Genomic DNA, 25271 nt, shown 5'->3' with positions numbered 1-25271 from the left:
TTTGACCCAGAATGAGAACAGAAATTGCGCGGCAGCAGGAGGCCCCATTAGCTAAAGTGGTACCTCAGGTTAGGAACGGTTTCAGGTTAAGAACGGACCTCCGGAACGAATTAAGTTCATAACCAGAGGTGCCACTATATTGTGCCTTATAGAGTACAAGACAACTCTGTGCCCCAAAGAGCTTGCAATTACAGGTGAAACTTGGAAAATTAGAATATTGTCGAAAAGTGTGTTTATTTCAGTAATGCAACTTAAAAGGTGAACCATTCTATGAGATAGATGCATGATATGCAAAGCAAGATATGTCAAGCCTTTATTTGTTGTAATTGTAATTATTTGTCGTTAGGCGGGTCAATTATAAATGGAATGTAATTAATGAAATGTCATAGCGATGTTTATTTTTTGTATTATTGTCACTATTTATTTGAGTCCTGTGGAATTTCCAAAAGAAAGCATTTGTCAAAATTAAAAGGAAAAGAAAAAAATAATAAGTTGCCTTAGTGAAATCAATGCACTTTTCAACGATATTCTAATTTTCCGAGTTCCACCTGTAGCTTTTCATTCAGTGATAGAGATGGAGGCATGAAGTTTCTGGTGCTTTTCCACAGACCTCCCTGTCGCCTCCCCCCTCTGGGTAAGCAACAGTGACCCATGTGCTGTGAAACTAGGATACAGCCTCTGCTCCACCCAGCCACAAACTACTTCTAAAGCAAGCATAGCTTTCCTCCCAAGGTGAACTCCTCCCAACGAAACCATTGCAAGCAGTCAGTTGATCCGGTATGGTGAATGAACATGATGCATTTAGGTTAGCTGAACTGCATCCAATGAAGAACATGAACACAGGCCGGCCGCGCTAAACGCATCCTATGAAAGCAATACATACACAGCTGACAAAATGTGATGAATTAAAACTACATTTCTGTTCAATAAATAAACAGAAATCCACCCATCCTTTGAAACTTACAGTTCTCCGAATTTTGCATAGCAGTTCTCCAGCCACCTACAAAAATACTAGGTTGGAGTGTGTGTACAAACGGCATATTAGTCAAAAATAACATGCAGAAATGTGTGCATCGGCAAAAATTCACACTAAAATATTGGAAGAATTTTCGTAAATACTTTAAAAAAAGCAAACTGATGTGAAAATGTAGTGAACTGAACTTAAGATTGGAAAAAATCAGAACTTGGACGAAATCAGAATCGACAGATTTGCAAATCCCTCCTTTTAGACTGCATGTGTTGTGTCACTTGCTTAGTGAAGTTTTCGATGTAATAAGCCAACCTCTGCTGGCATGTAGAACAAAAAGCAGCAATCTGTGTACTTTAGGAACTCCTCTTGTACTTTACAAGACGTCTGGCCTATAAAAGTCCCACACTTGGCGATTAATGATGTGTTAAAATATTTATATTAGCAAGGTCTAAACTTTAAAAGGTTTTTGCCTACCAAGATTAAGCCTATTGTCTAACAGCCAGAGCACATGTCAAAAACATAATATGGAGACCCAAAGGGAACGGCCTCTGTGCTGTGACTTAGCCCTGCTACATTTATCATATGGTACCTGACGCGCAAAGTTTTCCAGGACAGCATCAACCAACTGGTTGTGATAGTGTAGAAAAGTTGACATGATAGGTGCTAGAAGATATGGCCCCAGGGATGGTGAGTTATCACATCACCAGCTGTGTCTGTGGTTCATCCAACTAACTTCTACTCAGAGCACAACCATTGGAATTAATGGACCTAAGTTAGCCATGCCTATATATTTTTTGTAAGTCTACTCTCAGAGCAAAACTAGTGTTGGCTATAGCCCGCTGTGTGATTTCTCTGAGATGCACTCCAACTCTAATTTCCGGTTCTCCCCCATGCCTTCACAATAAATAGTTCATTTGTAGTTTTGTACCCCTTTGCCTTACCTCCCATTTCAAAATTTGGTCTATAAAATCCTGTCCAATTTCAGCATTTCAGATGCTTTCATTCCTGATTTTACTGGCTCCTTTTACACGAGAGCTGTTTTACATTGAATTCCAGATGTATAAAAGATGTAAAATATTTCTAAATTATTCACATGGCATTTAAATATGAATCTGCTACCACTGCAAAATTATGAGAAATAGAGGAGCTTGTATTAAAGAACCATCACCTCCATTTCGCCTTTTTCCTCCTTTTATTTGAAAGGAAAATCGTTTTGCATTTGATTGCATTAAGTGACTATGGAGAAAGGGCAAACAGAGAAAACTATACTAACCAAAGGCCATTGAACTCACATCCCAAGCATTGCTACCAAACTAGCCCTGGGTGCATCAACCTGCATCTTCTACAATAGCTGATGAACTTTGCCACCAACACACGCCAATGCTTTGTGCTGGTGAAAAATGCCACTTGGAAAAGCCACTTACTGGCCCCTCTGATGGACCTGTCCAACAGTAAAAGCCTTTTGGGAACAAGTGGTCATAGAGATTAATGTCTTCGCAGAAGACAGAGTGGCACTGGATCCTAGGTTATGTTTATTATCTGTATTTGATAGGAGAAAATGCTGGTACTGTTTGCAGACCCATAATTATTTATTTGATGGTAGTAGCACGCCTAGTTATTTCACAGGGATGAAAAACTGTTTCATCAATTATATTAGATAACTGGCATAAACAAGCTTTATTTATAGCAACTTCTGAGGAACTTACTATTTGTGCATCTTAAAGAGGGCAAGGAGAACTATTTAGTAGAGTGGTGGAATTTTATGTTGCGTATGAATAATCAACCTCTCTGGTTTCTTATACCTTCCAAACACAAAATTATTCGGTGAAATTAGTAATGTCTGTGCATTTTTATATAATTATACAACATGTTGCGTCTGCTGTGGGTTGCATTTTTCCAGGTTACGAACGCAGCAGACCCGGAAGTGTTTACTTCTGGGTTTCGTCGCATACGCATGCGCAGAAACATTCTGCGCGCTTCATGCATGTGCAAAAGCGCCGCTCAGGTTGTGGACTTTTCGGGGTGTGAACAGCACCCCGGAACGGATCTGGTCAGCAACCCAAGGTACCATTGTATACTTAATTTGACTTTGGCTATTGTTCGTTCTGATCTAATACAGTGGTACCTCTACTTACGAATAACTCTACTTACGAATGTTTCTACTTACGACTAGAGCTCCGTCCGCCATCTTGGATGCGGTTTAGATAGGATTTTTTTTCTACTTACGAATTTTTAGATAGGGTTGCTTCGACTTACAAGTTTTTTTCTCCCAATGCATTCCTATGGGATTCTAGTTACAATTTTTTTCAACTTACGAATGTGCGTTCGGAACACATTAAATTCGTAAGTAGAGGTACCACTGTATTTTCCTCATGTGTATTCAGAGAGTATGTGTTTGTATTTTGCTTTGTCATAAATTTTAAGTAAGAAACAGCACTAGAATTTGTGGATAACCAGTGAAGCTGAATGTTTGAAAATTCAGTACAGTTGACTTGCTGCTTAAGTGCATTTAACTTTAGTGAATTCAGCTTTACGCACTTGGCTGAAAAAAGGTTAAAATGAAAAGGGGTCAGTCACTGGTGGGGGGGTTAGTTGGCAATCCCACCCCCACCCCCATTGCACTCACCTGGGAAGAGTATTTGGAGGTGCAAGGAGAGTGTGCAGTGGCCTTGAGAAAGTATGTTTTGACTATATGGGGATTTTGGCTTTATGCACTATCCCCAGAACATAACCCCTGTGTAAGCTGAGACTCGACAGTACAGACAAAAGAAGTGCTTCTTCCTACAGCGCATAGTTAAACTCACTCCCAAAGGAGGCAGTGATGGCTGCCAATAGAGAAGGTTTTAAAGAGTAGATGAATTCGTGGAGAATAAGGTTATCAATGGCCACCAGCTATGAGGGCTAGGCTCTACCTTCATGGTCCATATCTGCCAAGTTCCTGCCTGAAAAATAAGGGATTGGACCGGAAGTAGCAGACCGGAAGTAGCGCTGCCGCCAGCCATTTTGGAACTGGGCGGAGCATGCTCAGAAGTGACTTTTGATGCTGCTCTGCCCAGTTCCAAAATGGCCGCTGCACCAGAAGTCGCGCTGCAGCCATTTTGGAACTGGGCAGAGCAGCATCGAAAGTCGCTTCTGAGCATGCTCCGCCCAGTTCCAAAATGGCCGCCGCACCAGAATAAACCGGGGAAAAACAAAAAACAAAATGTTTTTTCGGCTGGGAACAGCTGGAAAAACGGGGGTTTCCCAGGGAATACGGGAGACTTGGCAGCTATGTCATGGTCAGAGGCTGTAATGCTTCTGAATACCAGGTCCTAGAAACCATAGGAGGGGATAGTGCCTTTGTGCTCAGGTCCTGCTTGCAGGTTTCCCATGGGCATCTGGTTGGCCACTGTTAGAAAAGCACTAATACAATTTCATGGAATACCAATGGAGCACCTGGATAAAACCTCAATATGTCTCACTGAGAAAGAGGCAGAGCTGACCATACATAATCTGTGAGTTGTGGGTACAGGTCAGGAGCTGGACTCACACTTCCGACAGCCCTCCATATATCAAACTCTCTCCTTCTTTGAAACGCACTGGAAGCAGCACAATCTGTTTGTGCTGCATGCCATGTGTAAACAGCCTCAAATGAAAACTTGTGATTGCCTAGGCACAGGAGCTAAGGGAGCAAAATAATACTCGGTGAAGCAAAAATTTTAAGAGCCCTGCAGGATTAGACCAAATCTCAGGCTGGTGTTATCTGATCTGTACATCTTTGGTTTCAGCTCAAGTTAGTAAGCGACTGGGAAGTCTGAACTGTTTGGAAGCTTGGCAGCAGCTCTAGGGGGAGCCTTATGCTCCACCCTGGGCTTTGTTAGTGAAGGGATGCATTTGCACCAAGGAATATTAATAGGACAAAAACAAGTGGTTGGAAACATTTGGATAGGTATGTTTAGTGCTACATGAAATCCTATACCTTGCGATGTTCAATGTGATGCGTCTTTGAAATTAGCAATGGAGGGAAGTCTGTTTAAGGGCAGCAGTAAGAATGACTAAAGCATTCAGATTAGGTGCAACGATCACTAGAAGTTCTCTCTATGTGTGTGTACATACCAGGGCTGGATTTAAGGTTTAATGAGGCCCTAAGCTACTGAAGGTAATGGGGCCTTTTATATGTCCAGCTGTCCTTTGCCAACAACAAATTGTCGCTGTTATTTGTGTTGAATATATGCTATATGGTAATTTATGGACCTAATAGGTATCTAAAGCCATTTGCACATAACTAAATAACCAGTCCATGCAGAATGTAGGCCAGGCATCCCCAAACTGCGGCCCTCCAGATGTTTTGGCCTACAACTCCCATGATCCCTAGCTAACAGGACCAGTGGTTGGGGAAGATGGGAATTGTAGTCCAAAACATCTGGAGGGCCAAAGTTTGGGGATGCCTGATGTAGGCACCCTATATCTAGAAATGAGCAAAGCAGTGATATTTTAAGGAGCAGCCTAGCAGGCGGGGCCCATTACTTACATCATAGGAGCCTACACAACACAAAACACTGTTGCTGTATGTTTTATTTTATTTCATTATCTTATATTTTGGAAATGTACATCCAGTTTTTTCCCCTTTGAATTTTCGGGGGGGGGGGGAAGAGAGTGGGGCCCTAAGCTATAACTTATTTAGCTTATACGTAAATCCAGCACTGGTACATACACACATATAAACACAACCTCATATTCTGTCCAACAGACCACAGCATGGTTTGCAATATCAATCATAAAATGCATCACATAAAATGCAACTTAAAATGAATAATGTTAAAATGTTGCACTTTGTTGTGTTGTGTTGTGTTGTGAGCTTTGGGAGGAGATGTAGGCTGTATGCCAAGACACTTCTAGCCCCTGGATCCAGCAAGTGTTAAAATATAAATCTGATGAGGTGATCACCTGGGTGATGGGCCATTAAAAGGAACAAAAGAAAGGTGCCCCGTGTGAGACGGCAAACGGCTTACTCGTGGTAGTTAGAAAGACAAAGACAAAGTTGAGAGCAGAGCAAGTCGGAGAGAAGGTCAGAGCAATGTTTCATGTCTGTTTGAATCCAAGGCTGTAGCTACAAGAGGAACAAGACCCTTTTGGGATGTTGATGCCGTGAGCTCCTCCATCATAGGCTCAGGTAGTACAAAGGTAAAGGTACTCCTGACCATTAGGTTCAGTCATGGATGACTCTGGGGTTGTGGCGCTCATCTCGCTTTACTAGCCGAGGGAGCAGGCGTTTGTTCGCAGACAGCTTCCGGGTCATGTGGCCAGCAAGACTAAGCCGCTTCTGGTGAACCAGAGCAGTGCACGGAAATGCCGTTTACCTTCCCGCCGGAGTGGTACCTATTTATCTACTTGCACTTTCGAACTGTTAGGTGGGCAGGAGCTGGGACCAAACAACGGGAGCTCACCCCGTCGCGGGGATTTGAACTGCCGACCTTCTGATCGGCAAGCCCTAGGCTCAGTGGTTTAGACCACAGCGCCACCCGTGTCCCTGTCCAGGTAGTATATATGTGTGTAAATAAACCATATTTCATAAAGACACCACAGTCTCTGCTGTGTCTCATTCCAAAAGGAAACACGAACCCTGGGTAATCAACCCCTGGAATCTCGCACTGCTTGGGAAATTAGGGTGGCATGCAACAACATCATAATTTACAGCATCACAACAACAACACAGCACTCTGACATCTAAATTCATGACTCTCATTGTTCTATTAAAAAATTATATGGATTTGATTAGTTAAAACATTTCAACTTCTGCTCTCTTATCTAAAACAGCTGGGGTTTCGAATGAAAGCCATGGGACACAACGACAGTGGTGGGTTCAACTAAGTCCCTCTAGACCAGGCATCCCCAAACTGTGGCTCTCCAGATGTTTTAGCCTACAACTCCCATGATCCCTAGCTAACAGGACCAGTGGTCAGGGATGTTGGGGATTGTAGTCCAAAACATCTGGAGGGCTGAAATTTGGGGATGCCTGCTCTACACACTGAAATATTTACAGGGGTTATGGAGCGATGCTGCTTAGTGCCACCCACTGCTGCTTCTATGTTTCCCTGACGTCTGCACAGACATAACGGTATGGCTTCTCCGTACAAGGATGGCTCCTTTCCTCTAGTAAGGTGCTTCCTCTTGTGTAGGAGCTCTGCCCACATACTGCAGGTTGCTACAGGGAGAAATTGTGCTGGGTCCATCGAGAGGCTACTTTCTGCTGCCCGCCTCCACCTCATCACCCCTGCCTGAGATTCTTATAAGGAGGAACTGCTCCTCCAATCTCTGGTATCTTGCTGAGTACAATGGTACCTCGCAAGACGAATGCCCCACGCAACGAAAAACTCGCTAGGCGAAAGTGTCTTGCAATGTTTTTGGTGACTCGCAAGACAAAGTTTTCAATGGCTGCGCTTCGCAATACAAAGTTTTTCTTTAAAAAAAAAAAAAAATTGCCGCGGCAACCCACACTTCGCTAGACGAAATTATCGCTAGACGAAGCGACTCACGTCACGATTTAATTTTGTCTTGCGAGGCACCACTGTACTTCCTTCTGGCAGGAACGTGAATGCATTTTAGATTTTGTTTTAAATTTTTCTACACTATTTTTTTTAAAAAAATACATTTTAGATTTTGTTTTAGATTTTTGTACACTCTATTTTTTAAAATTTATTTTGCTTGGATTATCCTTTGTATTACTCCTTGTGAGGTGCCTTGGGGGCCTTTTTGGCTAAAAGGCAGTGCAGAAACGAACTTTTGACATAACATATAGAAGTAGAATGGCTTTCAATATCCAAAGGGTGTGCAAATGTCAAGGGAGTGTGGTTATGGCAACGGCCCAGATGACAGGGGTGGGTGACTGCATGGCCCCCAGAACTCCCCCCCCCGGTTCGTTCAACATGTGTGAAACCCCCTCTAGTTTTATGAGCACCCAGGATGGAAAGATTCTAAGGAACATGGCATGTGCAAAAAGAGAGCTATTTTCTTAAAAATCAGAGGCTAGAATTATTATTATTTTTTAAGAGTTTTGTCTTCCATATTAAATCCCTGTGGTTTTAGGTCTTGGATCTAAAATTAGCAGGTGTCACCTTTGCTCTTTTTCAAACATCTTCTAAAAATTGTATTTTCCAGACAGGCCTTTCAAACCTAAGATGCTTTGCCAACCAGTTTGACATTTCAAAATTATTTTTACTGTGCTTTTTAGGTTGTATACTGCCTTGTGATGTTTTATATCAAAGTGCAGTTGATAAATATTTAAATAGATGGATAGATCCAGAAGTTTCCCTTTCTAATAATATTGTATATAACAGATGTATATACCACCCTTCAAAGATTCCAGGGCATTTTACGGCAGGGGAGAGAGGAATCCAACCAATTTAATTGAAAAAGCACCTGAAAACAGCAGAACAGTAAAATTTTGAAAAGTTATAAAAGGCATGGTGGAAATTAAAGGCCTTTGCTTAGCACCAAAATTAAGAGAATGAAGGTGTCAAGTTATGAATGTTTTCCAAATACAAACATTTTTCCAATGTACTTTCTGCAAATATAATGGATTTTTGCAAGTTACATTTACTAACATTATGCTTTTTGTAAAATTCCGTTTATGAGTGTTTTTTTTTTTTTTACAATTAAGCGGTGTATAAATTTCATGAAAGAAAAACAAATAAATAGCATATGCATTTCTATGCACACTTTACTCTGGTATATATATTTGTACACAAAATTCGGGTGGAAAACTTCATCGCAAAATTCATAGAAGAGTGAATTTCCATGAATGGATGTGTTTCAAATTGTGCATTGTTTTGGAAAGTGCAAATTAAGTAGCTCTGCCTTTAAATGCAAGCTGAATCGAAATTCTCTGCCATCCTTACTCAGAAATGGACTGGAAGTCAGTGCATCTCTTGCAGCAGAGTTAAATGTGTTTCTGGGTAGCTCAGAGTGTGGTGCTGGTAATGCCAAGGTTACAGGTTCAATCCCCCTAAGGGACAGCTGCATATTCCTGCATTGCATGGGGTTGGACTAGATGATCCTTGGGGGACCCTTCCAACTCTTATGATTCTATGATTTCGTAACACCCAGTCCCAGCTGGCGTTCTAGCAGCTGCATTCTGTATACAAGCATAATCTCTGTTCTACAACAGAGATGGCTAACCTGTGGCCATCCAGCTGCTGCTACAACTACAACTCCCATCATCCCTGGCCATTGGCCATGCTGTTGAGGGTTGATGAGAGCTGGTCTATTGGGGTGAAAACAGGAGCCAAGCAAGAACATGGCATTGCTCCTGAATTGTTCTCTTCAATTTCAATTCTGTTTCTCTAGGCACAATCTGGAAATGGAAACCCAATACAAGCTAGATGAGGCAAGAAAAGTGAAACATAAAATCCTGATAAATCAGAGCACAGCTTGATGCTCGCTAATTACCCAGTAATACTATTTATATGCTGCTGGCACTCTCAGAAATGAAGCTTCTACTAAGGGAGGTCCACATCAATATTAATGCCATCACTCTCATGTTAATACCCTGAATCGCAAAGCGACAAAGACGTACGTTCAGGCAAAATGAAGAAGGGGGGAGGAAGCGGGGGAGAAAAGGAATATTTCCAAGTTCAGAGGATCTAAAAAAACCACAAAAAACAAAAGCGAGGGAGACGGAGAGAAGAAAGAAATCCATGCAAAAAAGAAAGGACAAAGCAAGGTGTGTAACAAACAATTGTAATTAACCCTCTCCACCCAAGCAGCTTTTGGGGCGAATTTATTTATTAATAAAGATATTGATATACCACTGTTCATATAAAAAATTCGGAACAGTTCACAACAATAATACAGACATACCTCAGAAGTCGAAAGGAATCCGTTCCGGAAGTCCGTTTGACTTCCGAAATGTTCAGAAACCAAAGCGCGACTTCTGATTGGCTGCAGGAAGCTCCTGCAGTGGATCAGAAGCCACAGGTGACCCATTGGACGTTCGGCTTCCAAAAGAATGTTAAAAAACCGGAACACCAACTTGCAGTTTTTGATCGTTCGGGAGCCAGAATGTTCGACTCCCAAGGCGTTCGGGAGCCAAGGTACCACAGTATAAAAAATAAAAATAAAAATCAGAGATCAGCTAACAGTGTACTATAGTGGTTAGAGCGTCAGACTAGGGCCTGGGAGAACAGGGATCAAATCCCCAGTCAGTTATGAAGCTCACTGGGTGAGCTCCTTGGAGAAACTGGAGGGGAGGGTATAAATGCTATCAATCTATCAGTCACAGAAGGGTCTTAATTGCCAGTGTATGAGTTTTGCCAACCTGGGTGACAACCAACAACACTTTTTGATGTGGTCAAGAAAGGGGTGTAAGGGTTCACGCCATCTCTATTGTACCCTGGACCAAAGCTGTTCAGGACTTTGTAAATTAACACAAGAGTCTTGAACCTGGCTCAGTAGTAAATGGGAAGCCAATGAGATGTTTCACCAAAGTCTCCTGTCTCATAATCTAACCTATTGGCTTGGGCTCTGTGCTCTGGAGCAACAGAAAGCAAATTTGCTGCGCTAGCTATGCCCTCCAAATATCTGAAGAGGGCTGTTATATTGCCTCTTAATGATCTCTCCTCCAGCAGAAGATACCCAACTCCTTCTTAGAATACAGTCTTTCCTGTTTGAGAAACTGGGTTTGGAGCATGTGTGTTTGGAATGCCTCTTCTCATAATATGCTTGCTACACCCCACATATGCCCCAGAAGGGAAATACGCCTTCAGCTTCAGACCTTCTATTTTATACATAATCTCATTGATGCAAATTGAATCATTTGATTTACTGATCCACTAAAACTTAAACCACCCATAGCTGCCAAGTCTCCCATTTTTCGCGGGAAACCCCCGTATTTAAACCCGTTTCCCGCTGTTATCCTGAATAGAGAAAAATCCCATAAATCCCCTGGATTTCCTACCTGCCAGGGAGGCTCCGTCTGGACATGCGCAGAACCGATTTCGGGTGCCGCTCTGCCCATGTCCAGGCACTGGAAATCGGGCAGACTGGCACCGGACGTCGCTTCTACGCATGTCTGGACATGCGTAGAAGCGACTTTGGGTGCCGCGCCGCTGCTGATCCCGTATTTTTCTTACCGGGAGTTGGAGGGTATGAAACCACCAGTCAACTAAGTTAACTTGCAATGCTTTGTATATTGTGTGCAGTGATGCCAACAAGAACTTTGCACAAATGGGATTTTCTTCTTCTCCTCCTTTTTGCAAAGCTACAGGAGCAATGTGGGGAAGGGAGGTTGTGGCTACGATAGGGAAGGATCGACTTCCCCTCCCTACATGTTGTGATCTTGATAAAAATCCCCCCCCTTGCTACAGTTGCTATTAATCTAAGGAAAAGCAAGACATGTAGCCACATGGATTAAGTGCAATGTACAGTTTGACCCTAAGGTTTCTTTAGTCTGGTGACAACCCTGTTTCATTCTTCTTGATTCTCTCTTTTCTGTTTGCTGCCTCTTTTCCTGTTTTATTTTGACGAGTTATTTTCTGAACTTGCAAGATATCCCCCTCCCTCTCTTTGCTTTCCACGAAATGGAACTCCTGCTAGCTCAAGTGTTTTTTGTATGAGGTCTCCTGTTGTCACTGGAAATGATAAGCATTTTCTCTCTCTCCCTGATTTTCCCTGCATCATCAACAACTATTTGTTCCAAGTATGTTAAATGTTCTGATTAAATGTCAGCTTTCGGGGTTAAAGTTACTTTATTTATTTATTATTATCAAAGTTACTTTTGTAGCTAAACATGAGGGGAGAGAGAGAGAGAGAGAGAGAGAGAGAGAGAGAGAGAGAGAGAGAGAGAGAGAGAGAGAGAGACTGCCAATTAACCCCAAAAGAGGGGGACAGTATCACTTCCCACCCTCACCCCGGCCAAAACATCAAACTCACAAAGTACTGGGGAAATGGTATTATTTATAAAAGCACTCGCAATTGTCTACTGGCTATGCCCAATGCATTTGAGAATAGCACTCTTCACAAAAATAAAATAAAAACATCTTTTTGTTCAGGAGACAAGAAGTGACTGCTGTTTCTCTCGATGACTTGGATTAAAAGACTTGGATGCAGACTGTTCTGGGGGACACGCTTGCAGGGAGAAATAGAGTTTGTGAACCAAGTTCTTGCCAGAGAGAGGGAGAACTTCCTGCTTCCACAATCCCAGCTGTGTTTTCAACTACAGGCAGTCATGGGAGCAACTGCTGTGAAGTAGCAGCTGTTTCCTATGGGGGTCTTGGTTCACACAATAAGGTTCTCCACTGCTAGGGGGCGGTGAGGTGGGTTCACACAATAAGGTTCTCCACTGCCAGGGGCGCAGGCGAAGGTGAATTGAATGGGTGGATGGGGTGGTGGTGGAGGCAGAAAGAAGAGCTAATTTTATCCATGGCTAGGGGGCACAATCTGGACGGTTCTGCCAGGGGCGCAAGATCACCTAACTATGGCTCTGCCTCCGCGCAAATACACACGGGCGCCTGTGCATTGTGTGAACTGGCCCACAACCCAAGACTTGAGGAATACCAAAAGTTGCCAAGACAAAAAAGAAATTCTCCATTGGTTTGCACAGTACACAACCTATAACCGCTGCCCTCCACTTCATCTTCTGTAGCAGGACAGAGCAAATGGGAAGTCTCTGGCCCCGGATAGCTATCTCAGCTATGCAACGGTCCATTTTTCAACCTGTCACCACTCTGCCCCTGAAGCGGATGGGAACAGAGATGAGGAGAGGAAAACTTCTTTAACTCCACACAGTTTAAGAGCTCCTCTCCTCCTCTGAGGCAAAGCTGCATTCCTGATCTTTCAGGTAAATAACATTCCCAAAATGAGCTCTGAAACCAATTCAAGCACAAACAGGAACTTCTTTGCAACTGGATTTTCTGAAGTAGCAGCCCGTGTGTTATCACTTCATACCCCCTGCCCCCTCCTGCAAGAACATCATAGTTGTGTCAGTCAAATGCAATTCGAATGGCCAACGTGGGGTTAAAGGCTCGAACGACATGCACACTCTAAAAGTTTTGGTTTTTTTTTCTACTTCTTCATTAACAAGAAGCTTTCCTCCATGTCCTGTTTACTTGACAGCAGAGATTACAAGATGGAAACACAGCCCGGCCCATCGCTAAAGTGGTTTTAAGAGCCAAAATAATGTAAACAGGCAGAATACCAGGCAAGCAAGAGTTCTCTCTCAATCGACAGCTATTTTTGGTTCCAGCTTCTTCTTTCAATTTAGAGACACCCCACTTCAATTTGGGTGTGCGAGAATTAGGAAGAAATGGTCAACAAATCTTCAGGGCAGATTTTTTAAAAATACAGCAAGCAAATCAGCAAGTGGGTAGGAAAGCCTCAGATTCTTCCATCATGCACCCAGATTGTGGATCCACCAGCAGCAGCGCTTTAGGAGTTCTAGCATAGCAAATCAGAACACAATCAGAGCTGATCCATACCTTCCAGGGATTTCACATTTCTCTGAACATTATATAGAACTTATCAACTCAAGAAGCATTTCGAAATGCATTTACAAAATACAAATTTTGGGAGAAAATACATCTAGAAAAGTGCATTTTTGGAGAAAATATGTTTACAATGCACATTTAAAGACATGCACATTTTTTTCGTTGCTTTTTAAATTGGAGATTGACGAGGAAATGGGATGGAACGAACTTCTAAGAGAACACATGTAAAGAAGACTGGAAACAGAGTGACTCATTCATCCCTCTTCACCACATTCCTTGGTAGGTTTCCTATGGTGTTCTGAATACGGATGGGGAGAAATTCGATTCAGTTCACAGTTACAGGCAAACCTAACCCAATTCACACTTTCTGAAACAATAGGCGGACTTTAACACAGCCATCCTCATCATCTTGCAATGCAGTTCTCCAGCCACAAATGTATTACAGTGGTACCTCGGTTTATGAACACAATTGGTTCCGGAAGTCTGTTCATAAACTGAAGCGTTCATAAACTGAAGCGAACTTTCCCATTGAAAGTAATGGAAAGTGGATTAATCCGTTCCAGACGGTCCGTGGAGTAACCGTTCATAAACTGAAGCAAACTTTTCCATTGAAAGTAATGGAAAGTGGATTAATCCGTTCCAGACGGGTCCGCAAAGTACTTAAACTGAAGCGTTCATAAACTGAAACATGGGTGTAATTGGTTCCGGAAGTCTGTTCATAAACTGAAGCGTTCATAAACTGAAGTGAACTTTCCCATTAAAAGTAATGGAAAGTGAATTAATCCGTTCCAGATGGGTCCGCGGCGTTCATAAACTGAAAATTCATAAACCGAGGTGTTCATAAACCGAGGTTCCACTGTATATAAAACGGTATTGCTTTGCAAAAAAAGAGGGTGTGTTAGGCAAAATTCCCACTAAAATGTTGCTGAATTTTCACAATGACTTTAAAAAAAATCATAATAATCATAATTGCAAACTGATGTGGGAAGGTGGAAAAAATGTATCTGAAATGTATCCTTCCCTACAAACCATCCAGGGTGCTAAGATCAGTAAAGGGGGCACCTCTTGGTAATTCCTCTGTACATTTATCCAAACTGACAGATTGGTTAAATGCTAGACATTTAATCAGTTCAACCATCTTTAACTGATTGATGGCCTTCTATCAGTCCAAGTCCATAAAACCAAACCTATTAGTACAGGGTCACATGACCATCTGAAGCCATTGCATCAGTATTTTTTCCCCAATATGCGTGCTGCTCTGACATAGGCTGAGTCAGTCATCTATGAGTTCCCCAGCAAGCTGAGACCAGATCGCCTAGTCCTGCGCCATCACAGTTGTAGGCTTTCAGACCCTTGTGGAATGTCTGTTCTCTGCTTAGCTCAGTATGTGGCAAATATCTTTGGTCCCATATGTTCTGCCCACAATGTCACAGGTGGTGGAAGACAATGCAGGTTGACTAATAATGGAAGCTGCCTTAGGGTCAATAGGCTGGATTAGATGAGGCATCAAAATTGTTTTACCTGCCTATTTTTCACAAGATCCATTTGCCCTTGATCCAAAGAGAACCTGGATTCTTTATGTAGCTTGTAACAAAATATGTTTCCATATGAGAAAGTATCTCACAGCACCATTTCTCCAGCTTATGGGAGCAAGAATAGAAATAGTGTACACAGTTCTGTGAACCGCCCTGAGACTTCTGGGTATAGGGCGGTATGTAAATTCAATAAATAATAATAATAGGAATTCTTTCACATCAACTCTTCTACTGGAAACTGGAAACTGGAGTGGCAGTGATTTTTTAAAATAGTAGTAGTATTGTAGTAGTAGTAGTAATAATAATAATAATAATAATAATAATAATAATAATAATAATAATAATATTCCCCTGCTAGCTTTGGCTTCTGCTAGTTCAGGTGTAAGAATTATTTTCTGGAAGAAGCTGAATGCATGTTAAGGTAAAGGGTAAAGGGTAAAGGGACCCCTGACCGTTAGGTCCAGTCAAGAACGACTCTGGGGTTGCGGCGCTCATCTCGCTTTACTGGCTGAGGGAGCTGGCGTACAGCTTCCGGGTCATGAGTAAGCTGCTTCTGGCGAACCAGAGCAGCACATGGAAACGCCGTTTACCTTCCCGCCGGAGCGGTACCTATTTATCGACTTGCACTGCGTGCTTTTGAACTGCTACCAGTAGGTTGGCAGGAGCTGGGACCGAGCAACGGGAGCTCACTCCATCATGGGGATTCGAACTGCCGACCTTCTGATCAGCAAACCCTAGGCTCTGTGGTTTAACCCACAGCACCACCCGCATCCATTATTTACTTATTAAATAAGCACCCGTATTCTTCCCCTCCACCATAAGGTGTTCAAGGTGCCCCACCATGACAATTAGGAGCAACAGACATAGGAATAACATAGTGCAATAAAACAATCAATTCTTTATAACTCTACAATAAAATGAATGCTTTCTTAAGCTACCAAGATGTATGGTGATGTTTTACTATACTATCCCTGTATTTATAGCATGTTTTAATTTTTGCATTTTTAAAAGGCTCCTGTCTGTCCTGTCTAACAGTAATTAAACACACGCACACACACAATTCAGCACATAATTCTACATTCTGTCTGCAGATTGTTCAAGCAGAGATTGTAACACCATAAAATTCAAAGAGGTATTCTCACAGTTTGAAAAATTGAAAGAGGACTTCACATCAGTCTCTTTATGTATATCTCCTGGTTCTTAATTAGGAGCATTCTTAACTGGGGTGCTAAAAATGGCTAAGTTGTTAGCCCAGCTACAAACGGTAAGAGCAGGGTCTTTCTGAGTTATTAGTTCAATAAAATTGGTTAATGATGGTACTATTACATTTAACTCCTCGGCACATTAACAAAAAAAATCTCAAGACAGTATTTAAAGTAGCACAAAAAGTCAAGATATTTACAAGTCACAGCCTAACCAGAAAGCAGAAGGGAGTTTTGCTCAGACAAAAGCATTGTGGGGTGGGGGAAAGTCAGGGTGGTGTCAAGGAGCTCAACAATGTGAACCTGTGTTGGGTCCATGATACCTGAAGGACCACCTGAGCCATTATATCCCAGCTTAATTGCTGAAATCATCTGGAGAAGCCCTGGCCACAGCTAGAAGCCAGGCTTTGAGTGTTGCATGTTCCAATCTTTTAGCAGAGACACAGCAGCCATCCTTGCTTTTGGCTTTCCAGTGTATTTTTGAAGAACTTTAGATGCCAGCAGGCTTTTTGCAGCTGTTTAAATTTTATTATTATTATTTTAATGGCTATTTGCAGAGGTTTTTTTCAGGGGGAACTCACCTAGGTCGCCTTTCCCTAAGCCAGACCCTACCTCAAGGAGAGCAATATTAAGCAGATGGTACCGCTTCTTCAAGCAGGTATTCATTCATTCATGCAGAGGCTTGACAGGCATATGTCAAGAATGCTTTGATGGTGTTTCCTGCTTGGCAGGGGGTTGGACTGGATGGCCCTTGTGGTCTCTTCCAACTCTATGATTCTATGATTCTATTCATTCATTCATTGTACTCATAGCATATCCTTCATCAATTGAACCACAGAAGGTTGCTATTCCTCCTCAACACTGAACACAATCAGCATCCCCTCGCCACACACGCTTTTTACGACTTGCTCCATTTCCATCTCACCTCACGCAATCCCTATTCAAGCTTTATGTCTACTTGCATTCAGAAAACGCTTGGAGGAGAAGGGGAGCTCTGCACATCACTCATGCTCTCCATGTCTCCAGCGGCCCCACTTCCAGGAGATTCATGGAGAGTTCAGCTGAGATCAGAGAGCAGTCAGGGGACACAGACAGCCAGAATCCTTGCTTTTAACATTATAAGGAAAAATAATCATAAATTTAGCGGGTATCTACCTACCATGGGTTTTTCATGAACACAACTCCTTTTGGGGAAATTAGTGGTATAACTGATATAGTAAATATAATTGATTCATATAGTTTGATATGCTAAGCTAGGGAAAGTTCATCTGAACAGAATAACTTATTAGATGCTTTCTTGAATCAATTGAAAATCCATACCTAGAGAGTACTTTTTAATGGGTTCTTATCCAGCTGGCAAGAGGTAGCATGTGCAGTCAGCACTCTGTTGTGGTCCAGATGCTGTTCAATGTGTTCAGTGATGAAAATGTAGAGAGAAGCCCCATGAAGTTTGAAAAGTTTGACAATGCTGGTTCGGGCGGAGGACAGTTGGATTGACAATGATTAGAACTCAAGCCAAGCTTCATCAGTGGGCAAACTGATCTGAAAAACATCAAGATAGCAATTAAAGGTTTACAACGAAGAAGAAGAAGAAGAAGAAGAAGAAGAAGAAGAAGAAGAAGAAGAAGAAGAAGAGGAGGAGGAGGAGGAGGAGGAGGAGGAGGAGGAGGAGGAGGAGGAGGAGAAATCTAGTGGAGGAAAAAATAGTTCGAATATATTCCTATGGCAATGATTAGTGAATGTAAATTTGACCATTTGAAGGCTGTATTTCTGATTCTTATAGAGATGTTGTACTATCTCACTGCAGACCCACAGAGCCTATGAGTGCCCCCCTCCAACTGCCCCTCTTGGCAGGCCCATGCAGAGCTTACCTGAGTCCTAGTCCTCTCAAAAGTCTCCTCCAGCACCTAAATATCTTTAGGCGCCAGGCAAAAAACCATTCCACTTCTCCCAGGATTTCATTGGGGAACTGTTGTTTTTGTTTGTTACTATGTTATGCATTTTGTGGGTTTTTTTTTATTGTAAACTGCCCTATGATCTTTGGATGAAGATTGTTATAGAAATTTAATAAATGATGACAACAAAAACAGTTTGTGAAGGCTTCTGAGAGTTGTTTAGAGACACCCCCCCCTATTCGCTCCCACAGAGCTACAGTTTCCAAAATTGCTTAACTAACTGTCCCTCTTCCCAGGGAACTCTGAGAATTGAAACTCTCTAAGGGGAACAGGGATCTGGCGACTCATCCCCCATAGCAAACTACAGTTCCCAGGATTCTGTGAGGGGTAAAAAAGTGGCACAAGAGTGCTTTAAATGTTTGGTGTGGGTGTGCCCTTGGCCTACTCTCCTTGAAAGGTCGAAGAGCATCAGTTCACCTTGGAAGCAATGCAGGGGTACAAGTAAGTCAGGAGTTACGCATATCAAAGCCATAGTTTAAAATCTGCATTGGGAATATGGCAATTATCTGCTCTCACCACATTTCTCAGCCCTGACTGAGGTTTAATTAAAACTAAGTTAAACACACACACACACACACACACACACAATCTCTATTTCAGATATCACCCGACTGCATACCGCTCCCATTTTGAAAAGGGGAAATAAAGCTTTTATCACAGAGTTTTTAATTTACTGAGAGAGCCTTCCAGTTCAGCTGGATATTATTCGCTCATAATATTTCCTTTAAAGAAATATATATATAAATTAGCTAATCCCCCATAATCTCCTTGAGTTGCACCTAAAACACAGTTTCTTCCAAGTGACCTTTTTGAGAAAGGCTGTTTCTATGGCAACGGCATTGTTCGATTCAGTCAGGAGGAAAAAAAATCCGGCATGGGGGGGGGGGGGGAAACACACTTAATTTTTGCTGCTTTTGATGCCACATTTAATGCTGACAACATGCCAATGAGGCCAAACCATACCCTCTTCTGTGTTTTCGGAGCCATTTTGGATGGAAAAGCAATGACCCAGTGCAGAAAATGTCGATCTCCCTCCACATTTTACAGGTGTGTGTGGGGAGATCTGTGTGTTTAACAGAGGGGGCCATTATTATTACTCAGACTGACCTCTTGCATAAGACAGCTCATAAAAAACTCAGGCTGTAATTATTGAGGTAAGGCGATAACTTTTGGTTCAACTACTGCAGATCTCTGGGGACAAAATCAGAGAATGTATAAATACACAGGGTTTTCCGGCATACCCAGGCAAACTTTATTGCTCACAGCCAAAGGCCACCACAATCCAATATAGTTTTCCACTACTCTGGGAATCTGGTTCTTCCCGTGTGTGTGTGTGTGTGTGTGTGTGTGTTCAGAACCACATTTTCTTAGGTAGCAGGCAAAGCTTAATGATCTGGTCTCACTTTTCTTTTGCTCAAAAACTGAAAGGGAAAGCAAGTCAGAATGGCCTTGAGATTCCAAACCCTTGTACTGCTCTCATTATCAATATTTTCCAGGGTTTCCCTCACCTACCTAGAGATCTTGCTGCACAGGAACCCTTAAAATACTGAATATGCAGAATTATATTTCAGTAGACGGTGGAGAGTTTTGGGGGAATTTTGCAAATTCTAAGGATTTGGGGAATTCTGGTGTTAACTGATCTGACCTGCACTTTCCAAAGTAATGTGCAGATCAGAATGTATTGCATCCTTCAGATTTTGCACATCTCTGAATTTTGCAATGCACAGGATATCCCGATATGCATATTTTAAAAATGCATATTTTTAGAATAAGATACATTTAAAATGCTTGCACCGATATAAATCCAGAGATCTTCATTTTGAAAAACTGCAGATTGACGCAGGAACAGACTTAGAAACAAACACATTGGAAGTGACACCTAGTCTAGTATTGCAAAGCTCTGCCTCTCTGCCTACAGATTCCTCTGGCTCCACCAACTGGGAAGCAATTGCAGTGCTATGGCAGCTGCATGAGAACAGTCTTGCAGCAAACAGAAAAAGCAGGCCACGACTGAGATAAACTCTTATTTCTACTAACCTTAACCTCCGTTTTATCTCCGCTAGAAAGAGGGGGGGAGGGAGGGAGGCTGGGTCTACAGGTGCGGCAGAAAAAGGTGGAAGAACAGACTGCAACATCGTAAAGTGCAAGGGTGTTTGTGGGGATACACCGTTTTGAGCACCCCCATGCAAAAGAAATCCCTTGCACGCAGAGGAAACTTCTATCCAGCTTTAAACAGTTGTATTTTCAAATGGCCTCCACCTTTCCGCTGAAGGAAAACACCTAGATCAGCAGCTAGGGCTAGAGATATATATCCCTGTTTGCAAACTGATCAAGGCTAACCACATGACGGACAGGCTGATATAGCATATTGTGACTAACTGCATGTATAAAGTAATCTCTCTCTCTTTCTCTTTTAAAGTATTTTTACTTTCCAGGTTTATACAATTCACTGATTTTACAATCATTTTGACATTTCAAAACTTGACTTCGTTCCCCCTCTTTCTGCGGTCTTTAAATTTATTTTTTTAATATCTTCTGCATATCCTAATTAACTTAATTTGCTCATTTATTCATCTTCTTTAAATATACACTCTTATGAAACTGCAGGTTATTACAATAATCCTGTCAATGTTTTTATCTGTTCACAAGTCATCTGTGAATATTCACTAAACCATTTCCATTCTTCTATAAAAAGTTTGTTATCTTGATTTCTTATTCTTCTGGTAAGTTTTGCCATTTCTGCATATTCCATAAGTTCTTGTATCCATTCTTCTTTCGCTGGGACTTCTTCTTTCCATTTTTGGGCAAGTAACATTGGGCAAGTATGCTGTAGTCGCATACGTGAATAAATTTCTTTAGAGTTTGGGTAGTTCTGTATGTATAAAGTAATCTCAAACCCCAGAGGTCACCCCACTGCCACATACACACTGAAATGGGAAGTAGTGGGGAAAACCTGGCTTACTAAAAAGTAGCACTCAGTTACTGTGTTGTTGTTGTTGTTGTTGTTGCTGCTGCTGCTGCTATTGCCACATCATAGTAGGGTTGCCATATTTTCAAAATATAAAAACCAGGACACCCCAAAAGCTCTTGAGCTTTTTTAAGCTATCTGGACATATGGCCACCAGGACAACTTAGCATGTTGTGACAAACTTCAGGTATACAGTTGCCTCTAATCACAGGGGTCAAACAAGTATTTCCCCATTGCCACAGCCACTAAAATATCAGAAGAAGTGAGGGAAGCTTGTCTTACCTAATACAGTGAAACCTCGGTTTACGAACACAATTCATTCCACGGAAACATTCGTAAACGGAGGTATTCGCTCCCCGAAGGTACGCTTTTGCGCGTGCGCGAAGCGCCGATAGAGCGCTTCTGCGCACACGTGCACTGTGCAGAAGCGTTCTGTGCATCCGACGCCATGGAACCCGGATGTAAACACTTCCGGGTTCGCGGCGTTCATAAACAGAGGTAGTTGTAAACCGAGGTTCCACTGGAGCAACATTTGGTTTCCTATTATAACTTATTCAGTTTTAGTTGTCTTATACAAAGGTGACTTATAACCAAATTAAAGGATTTTTTTTTAAAAAAATAGAAACAGTAATAATTAAGCATCCAAACAACAAAGTGATAGGTAAAAAAAAAGGAGGAAAGGTAAAGGACCCCCTGGATGGCTAAGTCCAGTCAAAGGTGACTCTGGGGTTGTGGCGCTCATCTCGCTTTTAGGCCGAGGGAGCCAGCGTTTGTCTGCAGACAACTTTCCGGGTCATGTGACCAGCATAACTAAACCGCTTCTGGCGCAATGGGACACCGTGATGGAAACCAGAGTGCAAAGAAATGCCATTTACCTTACCTATTTATCTACTTGCACTTTGACGTGCTTTTGAACTGCTAGGTTGGCAGGAGCTGGGACCGAGCAATGGGAGCTCACCCCGTGATGGGGATTCGAACCTCCGACCTTCTGATCGGCAAGCCCTAGGCTCAAGAACTTTAGACCACAGTGCCACCTGCATGCCTTTTTAATACAGTGATAACAGGATGCTGGACTAGATGAGCCACTGGCTTCAAACTATCTTCAAAGGCAGTCCCATGTATAGCACATTGCAGTAATCTAACCCAGAAGTTACCACAGCACCGATCACCAAAGCCAGGTTATCTCTAGGCCGCCTGCCAAGCTGGCGGAAAGCAATCATGTCCAGAACAGACTGAGGCCTGCTCAACCAGCTGGGGGATCATCTACTAACATCATATCTGTCTTGTCTATTGACCCTCATCCAATCCATTCCTATGACCAGGCACACCCACCAGTTCCGGACATCTACTTTTTCATTTGAAGAACAGAGCTGTGTGGCATCAGCATACTGACGACAACACACTCCAAAGCTCTGGATGGGCCCAATCAGCAGTTTCATGCAGATTGTGTTTACTCTGTTTTCAGATGCTACAGAAAACCACCGCTGTGCTCTGTATGTGGTTAGAGCTATCACACACGGGGCATTTTTTTATGTAGTGACATTTTTGGTAGTAGTCTGCCATATAACCTACTTACTTGGAGTGGGTAGGGGTGGAGTAATACTCTTAGCTTCCTTACGCAGCAAAGTGGGGCAATAGTCTAGCTGCACACAACTTTCTCCCTGCTCCTAGATATTAACCTCTTTACGTGGTGGCTGATTGCAATTGGCAATTTTTGTCGCAGCATCACAACAGGAGCCCCGTGTAACAGCCCCTTCTTCCTTTCGTGGAAGATAATCACCATGACTAAATATGACCTATATTTTTCCTCCCCTTCCAAATATTCACCCTTGAGAGATTGCTGAACCAAATGCATGTTGCTCCACTGGACTTTGTTTAGCAAATAAATTCCGATTGCTTTCCCTAGGGAGACTTTCCCTTTCAAACTTGGCCAGCAATTGTTTCATTTTTTTATCAGGGTAATATCAGAAAGATTAAGCAGCTCTCATCCTGAATCCCATTTCTACCACACACCCACACCCACAAAATATCTCTCTCTCTCTCTCTCTCTCTCTCTCTCTCTCTCTCTCTCTCTCTCTCTCTCTCTCTCTCTCTCTCTCTCTCTCTCTCTTTCTCTCTCTCTCTCTCTCTCCCTCTCTCCACATATATGCTATTTCTAGGCAGGGGTAAGGAATTTGTTAAAATCCTGAGAGCTACATCATGAGCTGCAGGAAATCCATCTTATTTGCATATTTTAGCTGCATGTAATCAACATAATTTGGATATCATTTTCACGGAAAGGTGGCAGATGATAGCTAGTGGACACGTCACAGTTCTTCTACAAAATTCATACTGTGAAATTGCAGTGAACCCATTTGAGCCCCTGACATCCCCACGGAAGCGACTGCTATTTTTATTTATTATAATTGCTAGTCATTTATTAATCACCTTCCACACAAGCATCTCAACTGCGCAATAAAACAGCTAAAAGCTGTTAAAGGAACACACAAAAAATCAGGCATGTTTAAACACCCACCCACACCCACCTTACCACCACCAAAATACACACTCTTGGCAGAGATCCCTTCACTCTGCTGGGAAAGCCTTTTGGAACAGAAATGTTTCCAGTTTCCAGCTTATGGAAAGTTCCAGTTTCCAGCTTACGGAAAGTTCAGATTGCGGGCGCCAGTCATATAGTGGCAGGAATGGTATTCCAGAGAACAGGGGATGCACTGAGTTGGTAGAGCATGAGATTCTTAATCCCAGGGTTGTGTGTTTGATCCCCCACCTTGGGCAAAAAAATCCCTGCATTGCAGGGGGTTGGACTACATGACCCTCATGGCTCCTTCCAGCTATGATTCCAAGAAAGCCCTGCTCTGAGTTACTATGGAACTTGCCGGAGAGGTCCTCCTGCAGACCCAATAGTGACCTAGTGGGCACATAAGCAGTCTCTCATGTAACCTGGTCTTGAGCTGTATAATGCGTTTAGTACCAAGACTATTTATACACTGCTTAATAACCAACATTTCTTAATGGTGTATGTAGAGATCACACAAAGTACACAAAGGATGATGATCAATTGAAATTAATCAGAAAAACAGAAAGCTTATTTACAATTCCTGCTGAAATAGAAAGGTCTTCGCCAAGTGACTGAAGTTCAACAGAGAGGGCATCCCTCTGACCTCTGGCAAGAGGAAGTTTCACAAAACTGGACCCACAATACCGACGTCTGGGGAATACGAACTGTGGATCTGGGTCATAGGAGATGACTAACAGATCACCCTAAGGATCTCAGTGATAGGGCAGGGATATAAGGAATGGACTGGTTCATAAGGTATCCTGGACCCAAGTTGTTAAAGGTCTCATTAATTTATACAAGAACTTTAAACTTGGCCCGGTAACATAAGGGCAACATATCTTCTTCTTAGCATCCGACACATATTACAATGTCACTCCTATGAGAGTAGCTGAATTTATAAACTGCTTTGACAGTTGAGGTTTCTGTGGACATTTCTCCCTTTCACACACACACACACACACACACATATATATATATATATAATTCAAACAAATAGGCAGCATTTTATTTATTTTAAGTAAGACTCTGTTATAACAATTCTGCTTCAGTAAATGGCAACACGGGAGGCAGCAGTTACAAGTTGCTGGTCTCTGCAGCCACAGCAGGCGCTGTGATTCTCTAGCGGTTTGACTTCACCCCGGGAGGCACACTCCATTGTCTCTCAGACAGATGGATGCCAACAACATATATTTATTCATACTCTGCCTTCTTCCCTGACAGGAGTCTCAAGGTGGCTTACAGATAGAAATAAGAACAGCCAAACACATACACACAAATCTATTAAAACCATACAAATAATTACAAGAAAAACAGCATGGAACCAGTCCTTTCGTTAAAAGTAGTCAGTTCCCAAAAGCCTGAGTTAAACTTTTAATCAGCTGCATGCAACACTTCATGACCTATTGACACCAAACTCATGGGTTCAAAAATAGGATCCAGAATCTACGATATATATATTTTGGGAAGTTATTTGTCTATTTGCCATGCATTTGAACACCTCTCATTATATTTCAACCAGATTTCAAGAGCAAGGAGTAGGTGTTTGTCTATGTGGGTGTCGTTTTGAATAAAGATGGTGAACTGAATCTTTTCAAAACCGCACTGATTTTATTCAAGTTTTGT

General features: G+C 42.2%; 1 protein-coding gene across 4 annotated transcripts in view; it reads right to left on the bottom strand.

The window, feature by feature from the left end:
• PKNOX2 (PBX/knotted 1 homeobox 2) overlaps positions 1–25271 on the bottom strand; it is a 417302-nt gene that overhangs the window by 217963 nt on the left and 174068 nt on the right. For all 4 annotated transcript variants that reach the window (XM_060268541.1, XM_060268540.1, XM_060268543.1 and 1 more), the window contains one exon: positions 17489–17710. The gene's annotated coding sequence lies outside the window, so the exon portion shown is untranslated. The remainder of the gene's footprint in view (positions 1–17488; positions 17711–25271) is intronic.

The sequence above is a fragment of the Zootoca vivipara genome, chromosome 15 (genome assembly GCF_963506605.1).
Source record: "Zootoca vivipara chromosome 15, rZooViv1.1, whole genome shotgun sequence".
Classification (NCBI taxonomy): domain Eukaryota; kingdom Metazoa; phylum Chordata; class Lepidosauria; order Squamata; family Lacertidae; genus Zootoca; species Zootoca vivipara.
Note: the sequence above shows the minus strand (reverse complement) of the source record. Positions and strands in the feature narration are given on the sequence as shown.